Raw genomic sequence first — 13,377 nt, forward strand, 5'->3', positions numbered from 1 at the left:
AAAAATTATGAGGTTTATAACAGGTAAAATTTAAATACCTGACAATAATAATCTAAATATAAAAAATGAGTGGAATAAAATAAAAATAAATGGTTGAGACATTGTTACATTATATGTGAAGCGGGAAAATATGATTTAAAGGAAGATTAGCAATCTAACAATGCATATTGTAAACCTGTAGCAAGACCTTAAAAATCCTATCTAATAAAAGGGTAATATGCAAATTAACCATCACTCCATCACAAATATGGTGGTGCCCAGTCCTCTCAGCCCCGCTGGAGTCCCCCAGTCCCTGGGGTGGGGAGCAGGCAGCTGCTGAGAGCAGGCAGCGTGAGCGGCCTAGCAGAATGCTTGCTTCGTCGCCACAGTGACAAGCCAAGCATTCTGTGCCCCGGCTGCAGATGGACCTCTGGGCTGTGGAGAGCCTCTGGGCAGCAGGCGTGGAGTTTCCAGGCCCCGCAGAGAGCTACTGGTGCATGGATTCATGCACAGGGCTACTAGTAAATAATAATCCAAACTAAGGCAGAATGGGAGGAAATAGAACAGAGAACACATGGAACAAAAAGAAACTTTTTAAGAGGGTAGTTTTAAATATATCAATAATTGCATGAAATACAAATGGTCAAAATACACCAATTTAAATTTAAGGTTAACAGATTAGGGGGAAGAAGCAAAAACCAATACTATGATCTCCATAGGAGCCCATCCTATATAATAAAAGGCAAATATGCAAATCAACTGAACTGCAGAACGATCAGTCGCTATGACACACACTGACCACCAGGGGGCAGACACTCAATGCAAGAGCTGCCCCACAGGGGGAGCACCACTCAGCCAGAAGCTGGGCTCAAGGCAGGCCAGCGCATTGGCAGTGGCAGGAGCCTATCTCGCCTCTGTGGCAGTGCTAAGGATCCCTTGGGGGATGTCCACCTGCTGGTTTAGGCCCGCTCCCATGGGCCTAAGCCAGCAGGTGGACATCCCCCAAGGGGTCCCAGACTGCGAGAGGGTGCAGGCCAGACTGAGGGACACCCACCCCCAATGCACAAATGTCATGCACCGGGCCCTCTAGTTTTAAATATAATGGCATATATTAATTATAACTAAAACAATGTGTGTGTGTGGGGGGGAATATACCATGCCAATAACAATAATCAAAAGGAAGCTATAATAAACATATTAATATCAGAAAAGGTGAACTTCAAAACAAGGAATTGTATTAGGGATAAAAAGATAAATTGCATAATGATGAAGGGCTATATAAGAGCTTAAACATTAATAAAGCAAATGCTAATAGAATTGAAAGCAGAAATAAAGTAATTAACAGTTGTTCTTAAAGACATCTGCAGTTATCCCTCAGTAATTGGGAGAACAAGTAGACAAAAACCATTAAAATATAGATTTGAGCATTATCAGCCAATTTAACTTCATTAAGATGTATAGAACACTCCACATAATAAAAAATAGAATGCATCCCTAACCAGTTTGACTCAGTAGATAGAGCATCGGCCTGCAGACTGAAGAGTCCCAGGTTTGATTCTGGTCAAGGGCATGTACCTTGGTTTCAGGCATATCCCCAGTAGGGGGTGTGCAGGAGGCAGCTGATGGATGTTTCTCTCTCATTGATGTTTCTAACTCTCTATCCCTCTCCCTTTCTTTCTGTAAAAAATCAATAAAATACATTTTAAAAAATAGAATGCACATTATTTTTAAAGTCCAAATGAACAAAGCAGGCAACTATTTTGTTGATTATAAAATAAATCCTGACAGATTTAAAATAGCTGAAAAAATACAAAATATGTTTCCTAACTATAAAGCAATTAAATTAGAAATCAATAAAAGCAAAATACATAGAAAATTACCCAAAATTTGAAAATTCAATGACATTTCCAAATAATCTTTAGATCTTTAGTCAAAAGTTTTTAAGAAAATTATAAAATATTCTAAAGAATATACACTGAGTGGCCAGATTATTATGATCGCTGAACGCATAATAATCTGGCCACTCAGTGTATATCCTATATAATAAAAGGCTAATATGCAAATTGTGCCCTCAACCAGGAGTTCAACCAGCCAGCAGACTGGCCAACTGCCCATGTTCCCTCCCCCTGGCCAGGCTGGCCGGACCACCCATGCACAAATTCATGCACCAGGCCTCTAATATATATATATATACACACATATACACACATACACACACACACACACACACACTGAGTGGCCAGATTATTATGCGTTCAGAGATCATAAGAATCTGGCCACTCAGTGTAAAACATGAAAACAGAGCATATCAAAATGCATAAGATATAGCTAGAGCAGTACTTAGAGGAAAATATATAGCACTAAATGCCTATATTAGAAGAAAATAAATGTCTATAATTAATAATCTAAACATATATGTTAAAATAACATTGCAAAAGGTTAGCAAATTAATTCCAAATCAGAAAAAAATAAGGAAACAATAGAAAGAAAAAATCAGTAAAATAAAATGATGAAAACAGTAGAGAAAAATCAATGAAACCAAATGCTAATTATTTGAATAGATAATTAAAACTGATAAAAATCCTAGAATGACTGATCAAAGAAAAAAGTTTAAAGAAAATTATACCAAAATTGGTAATGAAATAGGTAATGTCACTAAGGATCATACAAATATTAAAAGGAAAAGAGAGTAGTATAACTTTAATTCAATCCTATCTAATAATAGACAAATATGCAAATTGACCATACCTCCGACATACCCACAAACCACGCCCACAAGCCACGCCCACCACCCAATCAGAGAGAGTATGCAAATTAACCCAAACCAAGATGGCTACAGCCACAGAGAGCAAGGTTTCCCAGGTAACAGAGGAAGCCAAGCTTTCCGCCTGCCCTTGCCAGGCCTAAGCCTCCACTCAAGCTACAAAGTTTCAATTATAGAAAGTAAATAAATTCAAACAAATGGCGGCAGAATGGAGCTTGAGAGAGCAGGCCAGGTTTGCCGCTGGCAACAGGGGAAACAAAGCTTTCTGCACACCCTGGCCGGGCCCACCTGCTTAAGGCAACAAAGTTTCAATTATAACCCCAACACAAATGGCTGCTGGCCTCGGAGGGAGCCCCAGGCTTGACTCCGCTCCAGGCTACAAAGTTTCAATTGTAGAAGGAAAATAAATTCCAGATACCAGGGCCTCCGCTTGGGTTGCCAGGGGGCATGGCCGGCCTGCAAACCACCACAGGCCCCTCACTCAGGCCTCCTCACGCCTCAAGGGAACCCCCACCTGATCCGAGACACCCTTCAGGGCAAACCAGCTGGCCCCCACCCCTGTACCAGGCCTCTATCCTATCTAATAAAAGAGTAATATGCAGATTGATCATCACTGCAACACACAATATAGTTGCCCCCATGTGGTCAAAGATCCTGCCCCTATGTGGACACAAGATGGCCACCACAAGATGGCCAGCAGGAGAGGGCAGTTGGGAGGCACCCGGCCTGCAAGGGAGGGCAGCTGAGAGGGACCAAGCCTGCAAGGGAGGGCAGTTGGAGGTGATCAACCCTGCAGGAGAGGGCAGTTAGGTATTACCAGCCCAGCAGAGGAGGGAAGTTGGGGGCAAACAGGCTGGCAGCAGAGTGGTTAGGAGGTGATCAGGCTGGCAGGCAGAAGCGGTTAGGGGCAATCAGGAAGGCAGGCAGGCAAGCAGTTGGGAGCCAGCAGTCCTGGATTGTGAGAGGGATTTCTGACTGCCCGTTTAGGCCCGATCCCACCGGGATCGGGCCTAAACGGGCAGTCGGACATCCCTCAAGGGGTCCCATATTGGAGAGGGTACAGGCTGGGCTGAGGGACAACTCCCCTCCATGCACGAATTTCGTGCACTGGGCCTCTAGTAGTTTAATAAAATTGAACTATTATTTGAAAGATGCAAGCTATGAGAATTCACTTGAAAAAATAGCTAAAATGATTAACCTTATATCTATAAAAGAATTTGAAGTTTTAGTTAAAAAATCTTCCCATTAAGGCAATTCATGGCATAGGTGTCTTCATTAGTAAATTCTACCAACTATTCCAGGAGAAAATAATATAAATTCCACACAAATTCTTTGAAAAAAAAATAGATAGGATGTTTGTGCTCCCCCAAATTAATATGTTGAAATCCCACACCCCAGTGTGATTGTGCTAGGAGGTGGGGGTCTTGAGAGTTGATTAAGTCACAAAGGTGGAGTTCTCGTGAATTGGATTCCTGCCCTTATGCAGTAGGCCCCAAAGAGCTCTCTCACTTTTCCTGTCTGTGAGAACACAATGAGAAAACCACCATCTCTGAACGAGTAAGTTGACCCCATCACTCACCAAATCTGTAGGCACCTTGATCTTGGACTGCCCAGCCTCCAGAATATGAGAACTACTATACTATGTTTGTTGTTTAAGCCACTTAGTCTATGGTATTTTTGTTATAGCAGCCTAAATGGACTAAGACAAGGGTCTAATTCTTCCCCATCATTATATGAGACCAGAATAACCCTGATACCAAATATGAAAAATATATTTTAAACAAAGAAAAAGGCCTATATTCCACTTAAATAAAGATCCTTAAAAGTATTAGTTCTTCATAACAATATATAAAAGAAAATATATCATGATCAAGTAGATTTTGTCTTAGAAGAGAAGATTATAATTTACCATGTCAATAGACTAAAAATAAAATCATCTCACTAAATGCAGAAATAATATTTTTTAAATTTACAAATTTAATGTTTATTTATGATTTTTTAAAAGCATTAATGAACTTCCTCTACCTGATAAAAGACATCTATAAAAACCTACATTGTTGGGCCAATGTTGCTTAGTGGTTGAGCATCAACCCATGAACCAGGAAATCACAGGTTTGATTCCCTGGCAGGGGCCATGCAGTAGGCAGCTAATTGATGTTGCTCTCTCATCAATGTTTCTATCTCTCTATCCCTCTCTTATACTCTCTCTCTAAAATCAATAAAAAACATATAAAAAACAAAAAACTACATTATTGTATTTAATGGTGATAAAATGAATGCCCTCCCCACACCAAGATCAAGAACAAGGCAAGGATATTCACTTTCCACTTGTATTCAGTATTGTAGTAGAGAACCTGTTGATGGAACTAAGCAATTACAAACAAATAAGAGCTATGCAAATTGAAACAAAATATACAAAACAGTTTTGATTCCAAATAAGAGGATTTTACATATGTAGAAAATACTGTGTAATCTACAAAAACTGACTAGAACTAATGAATGAGTTTACCAAGATCACAGAATACAAGATCAATATACAATGATAAATTTATTTTTATCGACTCAGAATGTTTGTTCAGAAATTTAAATTTTAAAACAACCATCTATAACAGTATAAAAATAATTAAAGATAATTTTAACAAAATATGTGCAAGATTTGTATGCTTTTGAAAATAAAAATATTGTTAATAGAAATCAAAGATCTACTAGTAAATAAGAGAAATAAATATTTTATATTCTCAGATCAGAAGACTCAGTACTGTCAAGATGTCAATGTTCCCTGACTAGGTCTATAGAAATTTCAATAAAATCTCAGCAAGCTCTTTTGTGTACAGTGATAAGATGATCCTAAAATGTATATGGAAATGAAAGGACCTAAAATAGCCCAAAGAATTTTTAAAAACTTCTAGAAAGAAAACATAGGGGAACATTTTGCAAACTTTGTGAGGAAACTATTTTTTGACTTTTTACTTATGACACAAAAAACATGATCTATTTTTTATTAAATGGCTAATTGTACTTCATCAAAATTAAAAATGCTTATTCTGTGAAATAAACTATTATGAAAATGAAAAGACACCACAGAGTGGAAAAAATTTGTAAAACACAAGTCTCAAAAGTCTTCTATCTAGACTATATAAAGAACTCTCAGAACTGAATATTAGCAAAGGATCTGAGCAAACACTTCACCAAAAGATATAGGAAATGGGAAATAAGTACACAAAAAGTTTCTCAACATCATTAATCATTAAGAAAATATAAATTAAAACACAGTGAAATGCCGGTATACATCTATTAGTATGGCTAAATTTTTGAAAATGACAATGAATGTCAAATGCTAGCAAGGATGTTGAACTCCCACACATTTCAGGTGGGAATGCAAAATGGGAGAGCGATTTTAGAAATCAATTTTTTCTATTTCCTATTAAGTCAACATAAGCTTAGCACATGATCAAGAGATCCCAAATCTATGTATTTTTCCCAGATGGAATGAAAACATATATCAACTCAAAGACCTCTACATTGTTGTTTATGTCAGCTTTAATCATAATGACCAAAAAACTGGGAAAAGAAAATGTTCACCAACTGGTGAATGAGTAAGCAAGTTGTTGCACATCCATTCAATAGAACACTCTCATTAAAAAGAAACAAAGTGTTGATATATTTAGCCACATGCATTGACCTCAGATACATTATTCTAAGTAAAAGAATCCAGATACTAAAGACTGCATACCATATGATCTCCAGCCTTCTAGAAAAGGCAAAATTATAGGGACAGAAATCAGATCAGTGGTTACCAGGACCTGGGGGTAGGGTAGGGGTTTGATTGTAAATGGGCATGAAGGAAATTTGGGTGGAGAGGGTTATTATAGACATGTTCTATATCTTGATTGTAGTGGAGGCTACATACTTTCTACATTTGTCAAAACTTATCAAACTGTACACCTTAAGAGGGTAAATTTTATAGACATAAATTATATTGCAACAAACCCGACTTGAAAAAAAAAATGGTAGGAAGTATGAGAGAATAATGCAGGTAATGGCACTTGCAGTCATATTGGTCTTAGCACAGTTTTGAGGTTAAACAATGTGCTGGGTCTTTTACCTCCCCCTCTCAATCCCTTTGTCAGTTGGTTTTTACCAAAGGTAACTCCACGGGAGATTGTATCCAGGAAGCAGAGTGGAATCTCGGTTGTTTACTTCAAAGGTTTCTTCCCCTATAGATGGCTCTTGATGAAAAGGTCAGGCTTCTGCCAGCCAACTTTCTCTATACAGACTCCTCTGTCTCTGGGTCCCTGTAATCACCTTTAACCTTTTCTGGTTCCCCTACATGCTGTCCACATTAAATTCTCCCTGAATTGCTGAATTTGAATGCACCATTTCTTTCCTACCAGAATCCTGACTGATAGAAAGAGCAACAACTCCTGGTCCTATCGTTTTAAAGCTGTGAGCACTTAGGCTAGTCATTTCACATATTTGAGCTTTTATTTTCTCATCTCTTGCATATGAATAATGATACCTTCTTGGCAAGGCTGTTAGGGGAATGAAATAATGCTATACTAACTGAAAAACTTTTCATTAACATTTTTTCCCTTTCTCATTTCAGTCTCTCCCATCCATCTCTGTTGTTTCTATTTTTTCACATGGTTCCATTTCTACCCTCTTTTTTAAGATAACAGAATTTTTCTATTATGTACAAATGCACAAGTAATTTACATAGGGGTGTATAATGTGCCGAACTCTGTAGAAATGGCTTAAATGTACCATGGTTTTGTTCCTGGAATAAACTGTTACTATTTCTGCTGCTGCAGAACAGTTAAGTCAAACTTTTGAATTAGGTCAACAAAATCCACAAATAGGGTGGAATCTTTGGACTGTCTAAGCAGGGACAGCTCTGGAATAAATCAGCCACAGATATCACTTGTCAGCATGCTGAGGGAGGCGTTTCAAATAAGGGTGGAAGGTACGTCAAGAATATTGGCTTCTGGTAGTATTATGATGCATCCGTTAAATCTATATTGAGAGTTTTCCATCATGTGGATTCAAGCTAACATAATCATTTTATGGCAGTAATGTCTAAACAAGAGTCCACAATTAGGCTATATTTTTATCTTGACTTGTGAACTACCGCTGCCAACTACTCAGATTTCAAGCTTGTTGAGACATATGTTATCCCTGGAAACCCTTCATAAAAATGAAGCATTTTACTGTCCCACCAATTCAAGTGTGCTCCGGTCAGTTCCCCATCGAGATCCAAATTAACCATGTAATAGTTCCTATACTGGTGAGTAGAATTTTAAATGGCTTTTTAAGCAAAACCAAAAAGAACAAATTTATTTCTATTTGTGCAAAAACATAATATGGTTTGGATTCTCTCGTCTAGCTTTTTAAATAGTGAGACAGAATGAAGTTGTGGGAAAAGAACTGGATACGGAATTAAGATCTGTATTTGAAATCTGGCTCTGCTACTACTTCTAGCTGTGTGATCTCATAAAGTCACTTAGTTTTATCGAGCCTCAGTTTCTTTATCTGTCAAATGGGGACCTGCTGGTGAGACAAATGAGCTATAATGATCTAACACATTAGCATACTACCTTTAGGACTTAGTAACACTGTTTTGCAATGTGTGTATGTGAAGTTGCATAAAGGGTTAGCAGGAAACGGGAATGAAGAAAAGTTTCAGACAGAGGCAGGGAATGTTTTGGTTAAAAGGAAATTAAAATACTAGACAACAAGAGCAAGATAAGAATGATCACAGCGTCTGCATTTATAGCCCACATGTCGCAGTTCAGTATTTTTAGGTTTGTTAGTGACAGCTTCCCAGTATAGCCATGGTAATTACGAAGTAGCTCTCAGTCCCACTGACACAGCGCTGTTCACCTGACGGAGCTGAAACTGCTCACCATTTCCATAGATGACCCTTTAGTTTAAGGGTCCAAAACATACAACAATAAACCAGTTTGGGTTTCTGATTATAATCTCCCAAAATCTTAGTTTGAAATTCCCTAGCGATTTTTAAAAAACAAATCTTAGTGCAAGGTATTTCCAAAATATGATTTGTAATTATCTGAGCTGGATGAAAACTTCAGGAAGAGGTGATGGGTCTAAGGCAGAATACACAATATTAAATTTTCCAGAGCCCCAACTCCCTTTTTTTTTTTTTTTTACTAAAATACCATGATCAAAGCAATAGATATAATAAATATGAAGAGAAAGAACAGGAGGAGGAAAGAGAGAGAGAGAGAGATTGAAAAGAGGCTTGGGGAAATGTTCAGTGGAAAATCTGTAGAAATGATGTAAGAGAAAGCAAAGGCAGGGATTGGAGTAAGGGGTGTATAACTGAGACTATAAAAACTCAGAGAGAAAACTCACCATCAGGGCTGAGTTTGGGAGAAACTGCACAGGCAGGACTCTAAAGTTAGAATCTCCTGACTTTTCACAAGGTAAGTTAGTCATAAAAGCTGATAAAATTTTAAGGTTTTTCTCCTTTTAGCTACTTTAAAATTTTACATCCTTTTAAGTGTTTTGGTTATATTTTGATTTTGTTAAAATTAAAAATGTTTTTTGGGGTAATATTTCATCTCTAAAATGAGTAGAAAATCTAAGATAATTTTGTAATGCAAACTTTGGGTGGAGTTAATTGTTTGCTCAGACATTTCACATTTATTACATGATTTTTTGGCGTTTATATTCCATTTCAAGACAAAGAAAAAGGAAACTCAAAATGTTGTTTCTATACGTATGTTAATAGTATTAGTTTGCTTCCATAAAATATGTCCAGTGTTAGGAAATGTTTTAATGTATAAAAGAGAACTGTTCTTATCTTTATTTCTATCAAAATTGGAGTCAAAGAAACATCTCTAAATTAATTAAATTCTACATTCTTTAAACCTAAATTATCCTATGTTTTTCTTCTTATGAAACACAAATACACAAGTATGGTATTAATAACAGTTTAGAGTAGACAGATCATGTTTATTCTTCAGTATTTGCTGAAGTGCTTTGGCTATTAAATGATTGAATTGAAAGTTAATCTGAAACATATATTTGAGTTCTGCTTAAGAATAAAGTTAAAATTTTGTTTCAGGGTTTGTTCTGTGGAAACATTGTACATTCTATAAATGCAGTTTAGCAATGCAAACTACTGTTCACTCAAATTACATTAATAGATTCTATAGATTTATAAATGTGATTATTTGTTTCTGAGTTATTTTTCTAGAAATTTCAACAATGATTTATAATGATTTTAATGTCCTATAGGCTGTAGATTTGATAGGATTATACTTAATTGTCTCCACAAAAACATCAGGCATTTTTTGTGTCTCCTCTTAATTTTGGCACTTACCCTGAAGCAATCATAGAATTATTGTTAAGGTGAGATTCCAGTAGTTATGAATTCAAGTCTCCTTTTTGTAAGTTAATTGCACCATGGTTTCATTCAGTAAATTATTTAAGGTATTTAAGGTTGACATTTGTGTTCTCTTCCTCATTTTTCAGGGTTTTGAACTGATTCTTCTGTAACAAATCACAGAAATAAGAGAAGTAGATATGTTTAGTGGAGTTTGTTTGGGACATCAGGGGCTATAATTTCAACTTCTTGTTCAAATTCTTTCCATGATTTTAACATTTGTATAATAAAATTAGATTAATTGAGCTTGTCTTAAAGGAATAGAACTCGAAGTAAGCAGTCCCAAAATATTACCCCAGCACTGTCACTATGCAGTTTTGCAACTTCAGGCAAGCCTTAAGCATAGAGTGAGGCTGAATAATGTTCTGGGGAAGCTCCCATATCAGCAATTTTCCCTACATTAGAGAATGAGCACCCAGTAGAGCAGGATCTTGGGGCTAATCTTTAGACATCATCTAATTTAACCTCCTTGCCAATAGTTCATCTTCTTTGATCCCTACCCACCAGACAACTATTGTTTAGATTCAATGGTGCCATGGGAGGAGCACAAGCCTTGGTTAGGAAACGTTACTTCTAATCTCAGTTCTGACTTCCCCAGCTTTCGTCCAACTTCCTAGGGATCCCTTTTCCCTCAGTAAAAGTTCTCTCCTAGCCCTGGACACACCTCTACCCAGGCCAGCTCCCAGGTGCTTGAAGATCTCTCTGAATAAAGGCATTTTATTTTTTGGCTGAGCCCTTCTCTCTTTTCTCCAAATAATTCCCAGGGTACCTCTGCAGCAGTGGTTAGCATCACCTGCCAATAATTGCCAGTTTCTTGATTGGCTTGAACTAGCTGTTGCCCAGCCTTACACTTTCTTCCTATGGATGTCCCATCAGCTCCGTCCTCAGCACCAAGCATCTGCTCCCTCCTCTTCTTCACCCTCATATCTCTTTTATATCTCCCCTCATATCCTCTCCCTTGGGCAAGTTCATTGTCTTTGAACCTCACTCTTTCCATCTATTGAGGGTTTAAACTTGACAATTTCTAATGAGTGCGCCCGTCCTTTTTAAATTTCTGTATTTCTATGACACCTAAGTCTCTGAACATGTGAAAAAAACACATTTTTAAAATATCATCCAGCCCACCACCGCACCCTGGCTGCTGACCCACGAGTCATAGCTGTGGCTTCCTGTGGACCTCTCCCGGGGCTTCTTGGGGCCCTGTGTTGGTGGTCGCATTTCCTTGCAAGCTCTGACCTTCCATCCATGCCAGGTCTCTAAGAAGATTGGAAAGTGATGTGCTCTCTTCCTTGACTTTCTTCACAGCCCATCCCTTCCTAGCTGCTCCCTTTCTTTGTAAAGTGTAGTTTCTGTTGCAAGGTCCTTATTTCCCATAAGACTCAGGGCGGCTCTGCTTTCCTGACACAATCCTGACTATGCTATACGCTCAGGATTACAGAAACTATATAAAAATCATGAATCTCACAACATAATGAGTGACTTTTAAAAAGTGAGATCAATAAAGACATATTATGCATTATCGAATAAAAATAAATTTCATATAAATGATATTAAAATTCAACTAAATATTCACTTTTGTTAATTAGAGCTTGAAGCATAATTATGTTTTGGGTGTAACTGAGATTTCTTCCCTTTGTTTTCTTCCCATTATGATATTCTCTATAGTTGTATGCTAATATTTTTTTTAATATATTTTATTGATTTTTTTACAGAGAGGAAGGGAGAGGGATAGAGAGCTAGAAACATCGATGAGAGAGAAACATCGACCAGCTGCCTCCTGCACACCCCCTACTGGGGATGTGCCCGCAACCAAGGTACGTGCCCTTGACCGGAATCGAACCTGGGACCTTTCAGTCCACAGACCGACGCTCTATCCACTGAGCCAAACCGGTTTCGGTTGTATCCTAATATTTTAACAGAACAATTATGGCTGCAATTAATGACAATGTGTAATATACTGCAATGTGAAATAGAATAATCGCCACTTATAAGTCTCTTTAGTGAAATTTCCTTCCCCTACTCAATATTATTTTCTATATTAAATCTAATTTTCTATCACTTTACTATAATTCTAGATTCCAAAGACTAACTTTGTTCCTTAAAATGAACATGGATAACAAACGTTTTCTTTTTTTTCCATAAAAATATGTATTTTTTGAAAAGCTGTTATATTCACAAAGCAGTATCAGGATGGCAGCTATTATTTATTGAAAAACTACTTTGTGCCCATCACTTTGCCTATATTATTTCTAATCCTTACAATAAACCTACAAAGTAAGTCTTTGCCCCATTTTCCCAATAAAGATATTAAACCAGAGAAGCTAAGAAATGCAGTCAGGAATCAGACCCAGGTCTTTGTACCTTAAGGATCACCCAACGTCTTTCTACCTATTCACTGTATTGTACTGGAAAGTATCCACATATTACCTGAAGTTAGGAAGCTAGAGTTTTAAAGTAACCCAAGTTGTGTCAGTTAATTTATTAAAACAATGTAATTAGAATATTTTCCATACAGATCGAACATGACTATTATGAGAACAAAAGGAGATAGATGAATACTTGCAAATGCTTTTTTTTAAATTACATACAAAAATTGTGCTTGAAGGAAATGGAACATTCCAGGAAGAGTGTGCTGTTGTAGGAGGAAATCCCTGGCAGGGCAATGATCGGGGGCTTCTATCCCCACCAGGCTGTGAGAAACAGGAAGAGTGTCTTACTCACTTTTATGCCCCTGGTATCTGATATACAGTGTATACCTAATAAATGCATCCTGTTATTATTATAAAATTTATATTTTGTCCCTTCATTTACATTTTAAAGAGTATTTTTCATGGATTATATTGATTAGTTTAGTGTAATTAAAATATTCGTCAATATTTAATTAAATACTATATCTAAGTACAAAGTGGGCAGAAGGGTGAAGGAGGTGGTGACATTCCACATCATCCTGAGGCTTACTATGCCTTATTTATCTGCATTCATCTAACTTATCCATTTGAAAGCCTTTTACTACCGCATAAAAATTGCCTGCATATCAAATGGCCAAGCAGCATGTCATGTGCAGCTCTACCAGCTTTTTCTGTCCATAGTTTTAAAGATTCATGTTTTTCCCCCCTTTATTTAATATTAGAATTAAACAACAAATGCCCTTACCAGGGTTGTATATAATCATACAAATTCCTTTCTATTTCTAGGTGACAATAATAATTCAGGGATCTCAACATAA

At 37.2% G+C, this 13,377-nt stretch overlaps 1 protein-coding gene across 1 annotated transcript in view; it reads left to right on the forward strand.

The window, feature by feature from the left end:
• The first annotated feature begins 4,236 nt into the window (after positions 1-4,236).
• The window catches only part of OSTN (osteocrin), a 43,913-nt gene continuing 34,772 nt past the window's right edge, over positions 4,237-13,377 (forward strand). The window contains exon 1 of the mRNA XM_054711580.1: positions 4,237-4,300. The gene's annotated coding sequence lies outside the window, so the exon portion shown is untranslated. The remainder of the gene's footprint in view (positions 4,301-13,377) is intronic.

The sequence above is a fragment of the Eptesicus fuscus genome, chromosome 3 (genome assembly GCF_027574615.1).
Source record: "Eptesicus fuscus isolate TK198812 chromosome 3, DD_ASM_mEF_20220401, whole genome shotgun sequence".
In the NCBI taxonomy this organism is placed as follows: domain Eukaryota; kingdom Metazoa; phylum Chordata; class Mammalia; order Chiroptera; family Vespertilionidae; genus Eptesicus; species Eptesicus fuscus.